The sequence below is a fragment of the Physeter macrocephalus genome, chromosome 1 (assembly GCF_002837175.3).
Source record: "Physeter macrocephalus isolate SW-GA chromosome 1, ASM283717v5, whole genome shotgun sequence".
Lineage (NCBI taxonomy): Eukaryota > Metazoa > Chordata > Mammalia > Artiodactyla > Physeteridae > Physeter > Physeter macrocephalus.
Genome location: NC_041214.2, coordinates 114,957,958 through 114,964,030, shown reverse-complemented (window position 1 = coordinate 114,964,030; position 6,073 = coordinate 114,957,958).

The following is a 6,073-nucleotide window of genomic DNA, read 5'->3' as shown; positions in this document are numbered from 1 at the left end:
CCAATTAGACCTGAAAATAAGTTCTCACATGCCTAGAATGTAGGCTCTGTGAAAGCAGGGCTCTTGGTATATTTTTTTTTCACTGTTGGATCAACGCACATAGAGTAGTATCTCGCTGTTCATCATTTGTATACGAATGAATACCTTAAAATTTGCGTTGACCCCAACTGTTCCTTGGTACACCTGGTCTCAGCCTATTGCTGCATTCCCCCAAACGCTCTTCCAAGTCTTCTCTATTTTGGGAGCTCAGATCCCAGCTCCACCCCTGTGTCCTTTCTTCAGCTAAGCATCTCTCCTCTCACTTTACTGAGCTCAGAGCCACTTGTTGGACCTTGCTCACAATCTTCTCCCCCTTACGAATTGCTCGGCTTTAGCCACTTCCTTATCCCTGTAGCTGGAAGAGGAAGGGCCCCTACTCGGCTCCAAGGCTCGTGCTTCCCCTTTGTTAGAAGTATTAGAGACTGTACGGGTCTCTTCATCTCATCACCTTCCACTTTTCCTTCTCAAATCCGTCATCCTTCTGTTGTACAGCAGTTACTCCCTTCCCACCAGGTGTAGAGCTGAGCCACAAAACAGGAACAAAAAGTCATTTCTTCTGTCTTGGACCTTAAACTGTCACCTTTTTACCTTTCCTCTAGTTAAAAAAATGTCTCAAAAGTGTTGCCTTCTACTGAATTATTTACCGAGTGTTCCTATTTCTTTGCTCTGTGTTCACTGTTTAACACCTTGCGTTTGGGGCTGTCCTCACAAATTCCTGAGCTGTTATGACTATTTCTCCTTCATTCCTAGGGCTTTTCTATGGTCTTCATTCCTTCGTTTATTAGTCCAACAAGTATTTAAGCACCCCCTATTGTCAGGCACATTTCAAGGTGCTAGAGATAACAGCAATGAATAAAACAGACAAAACCCCCTGCACTTGTGGCTTTTACTTTCTAGAGGAAGAAACATATTAAATAATATGTGTGTGTGTGAGACGTGTGTATTTGATACTAGCAAGTACAAAGGAGAAAAATAAGGCAGAGAAGGGATATAGGCCGTTTCAGAGTGGAGGAGTTTACTATTTTAGATAGAGTGACTGGGGAAACTTCAAATGGAGATGACAGTTAATAAAGGTTTGAAGGTGGTGAGCGGGTGTGAGTCATATAGCTCTGTGGGGGAAGAACATTCTAGGCAGAGAGAAGAGTGAATGCACAATTCCCGAGGGATGAGTGGGCCTCATGTTTTTGAAGAACAGTGAGGAGGACAGTCCTCATCTTTCTTGACCTTACAGTGGCGTTTGGCATTTGCTCCCCTTTGCTTTTGGAAATATCCTTCGTTGTTTGCCTTTGGAGACCAGCATTCTGGTGGCTTGACTGTTCCGGTTTTGGCCTTCCCCATCTCTTGCACTGATTTTTTTCTTCTTTGTGCCTGCCTTTTAATCTTTTTTCCCCAGCTCTTTTGTTGGTCCCCCTTTCCCCTGAACACACTGTGTATCGCCAAATTGTGTTCTTAACTGTGCTCTGACTGCTTCACCAGGGGACCACAAATTCTACACGTTTGACATCTAGTTTGTTGCCTCACCTCCCCCAAACCCCACAAAGGCTCTAATCTCACCTTTCCTTCTATTTCCCCGTATCCATTTTTGTCTTAACTACTTAGATAGTTTCCCAATTTAGAAAACTTAATCATCTGTGACTTTGTTATCTCTCACCCTCCACTTCTAACTGGTCATCTTATCGACTTCATTCTCTATCCTCTGTGCCCCAGTCTTCTTCACCCACGGCCCTGCCGTAATAAGAGTACTTCACACTTCTGTGTGCTCGACCCAGGCGCTACCTTATGTCTTGAATGCTCTTCTCAGCCTTCGGGAGCAAGCTCAAACATCACCTCCTCTGTGTAGTGGATTCTCCCCATCCCCAGCCAAGTTAATTTTGTTTTCCATTGTGTACATATCTCTCCTATGCCCCACACAGTGATATAATGATGAGTATCTTGCTAGACTGTAAGTTCCTTGAAGCCACAGCTGAGTCTTATTAATCATTGTACTTAATGCTTTCCTGTGTTTCCCTGTATTGGGCACATAGCAAAGAGAATAGATAGATAGACAGATGAATTTGGACCTAAGGACACTGCGTTACAACATATTGAGTATGAAGGGAAAAAAACTAAATTCCCAAGATACATATGCCTTCATTAGTAGCCTTTGTATGTTATATTCAGAATACCAATTTTATAGAACTCCTTTGTGAATCTCTAAAGCGTTTTAGGAATATTTGTGTTATTTTAGTGAGTAGCCTGTAGTTCACGTTCCTCGGGTAGCCTCCCAGGATGAGTGATCATACTCGTTGCAGAAAACAAATCACTGTTCTCTTCGTGTTGCAGTCTTAGTTCATTTTGAAGCAGGAAGAAATATTGTGGGTGGCCATTACAACAAATTAAATGGAGTAGTTAAAGGCAAAAAATATATGTCTTTCATACACATGATCACTTTCAAAATGTCAACTAGCATATTTTCTACTGCTGTACCGAGAGGCCATCTATGCTGTCAACACGAGGAGAGGGCACAGTTAATTTATAGAGCAGACCCCGTAAAGAGCAGGAGGCTGGGTGGATGAAGTTGGAGGCATGTGGGATTGAGTTGCCGTTGAAACCAGTTAAAAGGTGAGACTTTGAGTGACTCTGGAAGGCTGGTGCTACTCTAAATGTAGAGACTCAGAAGTTATATTAAGGACGTAGCACACAGAAAAATGCTATGCTGTGTGTTTACTCAAAAATATCCCTGACTTCTAAGGTGGGAACAAACAAAATATATTGTTCGCTTGAAATTAATTTCCTGGGCTAATGGGTTCTAAACATTTTCTCAGCCATCCATATGCCAAATATTATTGTTAGTGGTTAGTGGAGCACTCCTTTAAACTGTTTTGAATTTGGATTAAAACAGGAAAGGGAGGTGAACAAATGACATTATACTTGTGATGTTCTTGCCTTCTAGAAGATCAGCTTCTTACAAAACTTTTTCCTGTGAACCTACAGTGGCCTAAGGTGGTCTCACCTTGGTGTCCTGATATTTTTCTGACTCACACTTGAGCTTTCCTTTTATAAGGACTGGTGAGTGTGACATCTGACAGACACTATCAGACTGCATTCCTTTTACAAGTAGGTGAGTGTGCATGCTGGGAAGGCAGGCTGAGCTGGCCCCTTGGTCTGAAGTTAAGGAAGCTTTAGGGAGGCGTGTGCCGTGGAATGCCAGCACGCACTCTGATGGAGCAGCTCCGTCTCCTCGCACAGAGTACGCGTGAATGGGAGCTTGCTTCACTAGTAGGTTAATTATGAGCAGGTAAAACGCACCCCTGAAAGTGTTTAACGTCTGCAAGAATTCCGGGTGCTGTCCACTGTTTGCATTAAGGCACATATCAGGGCTTTGTGTTTTACCTTGAAGAGTTTGTAGCGGGCTTTTCCTCTAAATTGATACACCATGTTGCTGTCTTTCCTCATCTTCTTGAGGAACAGTTTTCCACCATGTGGCAGCTTCAGGGGTTAACACAGTGCTGAAATGATGAAGTCTATTTAGGTGTTGTCTGATGTACCCCGTGTGTGAAAATACCGTCCATTAGCTCTGTAATAATAAAGGCTAAATTTAAACACCTCTGAGGTCTGCCATGATCTGTCCTTTTACTTATCTCTCCATACTTACTTTTTGCTCTTCTCATTTTACACTCTTACCTCCAGTCATTTTAAACTCCTTAGAAGCTGACACCTCTCTAAATGCAGAGAGACGGGGAGGAGGAGGAGCAGGGGGCGGAGAACAGAGTGTGAGGGAGATACACAAGCATCACATAGGCACTTTTTAGGTCTCCTTCAGAGGGCACTTCCTTTAGGAAGCATCCCCTGAGTTACCTCCTCTGCTCTCTCCACAACCAAATCTGGACTAGTTACTCCTGGGTCCCCATGTGGGCCATACTTCCCCCTTTGTGACATTTACTATATAACTTTGTTAAAGTTGCGCTGATGGTGCCCTTCAGTAGCTTGTAAACTACTAGGGAACAGAAGCCATCTGTCTTATTCACAGATGTCTCCCTGGCGTCTGGCACAGAGTGTGTCATGTAATAGGTTATCAGTTAGCCTATGTCATTTTTTAAATGATGTTGCTTAATATTCTCTATTTCGTTTTCAAAGATTCCCCAAAGTGAGGACAAAAGGAACCATGCTGAGAAGCTAATCACTCTTCCAACACAGGAAGATTCCAAAAAGCCAAATGACTTTTCCGGTTCCACTTCAGATGCCAAAATGGGAGAAAGCGATAAACAGCCGAAAGAAAGCTTTTTTCAGTTTCTTGGTAACTTATTCAATATCTCAGGAAAATCATCTCTTGGTGAAGCCAAGCAATCTTCTTTCAAAGATGAACATGTCAAAAGTGAGAAAGACTTGCGAAACCCCAGTGACCATCCTGATGAAGGGGTCCAAAGGGAGAGGGCTGTTGTCAGTGGCTCCCTGGGAACCCTGGCACTTGGAGCAGAAGCACAAGAGTCCAACTCAGCTGAACTCTCAGATGCCTTTTCTTTGGATACAACACAAGACAGTGAACAGGAAACCAGTGATTTGCTAAGAAAGTAAGTTTAAAATCTACTTAGGCCCGCGTACGGCAAAAAAAAAAAAAAAAAAAAAAAAAGGCATTGTTTTTATGTACCGTTGAGTATGCAAATTTCATTTTTAAAACCCATAAAGCCTTTAAGTAAACCTGTTGTGCTAACACTTTTTAGATTGCTTTCCATACATTAACTCATGCTTCTCGTGTAATTTATGTAGGAAGCTACTTCACTGTTGGGTTGACATTCTTTAAAAAGTTCTATAATTCTTATATTTTCAGCATATTCATATCCATCATGAGAAACTCTTCTGTCAAAACTTTATTGTGATTTTTTTTAAATGTCTGGTTTTGCAGCTTTTCTTTACATAAAATAGTTAAAAGCCTTCACTATTGTGAGAGAAGATAGTCTTTTTAAAAATTTATTTTTATTTTATTATTTTGTTTTGGCTGCATTGGGTCTTTGTTGCTGTGCGCGGGCTTTCTCTAGTTGCAGCGAGCGGGGGCTACTCTTCTTTGTGGTGCGCGGGCTTCTCATTGCGGTGGCTTCTCTTGTTGCGGAGCATGGGCTCTAGGTGTGTGAGCTCAGTAGTTGTGGCATGTGGGCTGTAGAGCACAGGCTCAGTAGTTGTGACGCACGGGCTTAGTTGCTCCGCGGTATATGGGATCTTACCAGACCAGGGCTCGAACCCATGTTCCCTGCATTGGCAGGCGGATTCTTGTACCACCAGGGAAGTCCCGGAGAGAAGATATTCTTTTTTTTAAATAAATTTATTAATTTGTTTGTTTTTATTTTGGCTGTGTTGGGTCTTCGTTGCTGTGCATGGACTTTCTCTAGTTGCAGCGAGCGGGGGCTTCTCATTGCGGTGGCTTCTCATTGCGGTGGCTTCTTTTGTTGCAGAGCACGGGCTCTAGGCGCGCGGGCTTCAGTAGTTGTGGCTTACGGGCTCTAGAGCGGAGGCTCAGTGGTTGTGGTGCACGGGCTTAGTTGCTCCGTGGCATGTGGCATCCTCCTGGACTAGGGATCAAACCCATGTCTCCTGCAGTGGCAGGCAGATTCTTAACCACTGTGCCACCAGGGAAGCCTGAAGATATTAACTATGTAATTTGAAAGGAAATAAATCTTAACACTAAAAAAGTAGCTTAATCATACTTACTAAGATATACTAAATACTTTTGCTCTAACGCTATTATTTTCAGGCTGCCTTTATAGAATTTTCTTTGAAGAATGATACATGTCTTTGGTTGACCTTTGTAGTATCAGATGTATTAAGTTTATCCAGGATAGAGTACAGCCTAGGAAGAACACACACACACACACACACACACACACACGCACGCACGCACGCACGCATATATGTAGGCAGTTTCCATTCTGAAAAACTTTTGAGTTGTAGTAGGAATTTCCCAGGCAAAGAGGACAAGGGATAAATGGTCTCAGCAGTGGTAATAGCTTTGTGCAAAGACATACCTGTAGTAAGAGAAAGAGGAAGCAAGAGGGGAGGGGGG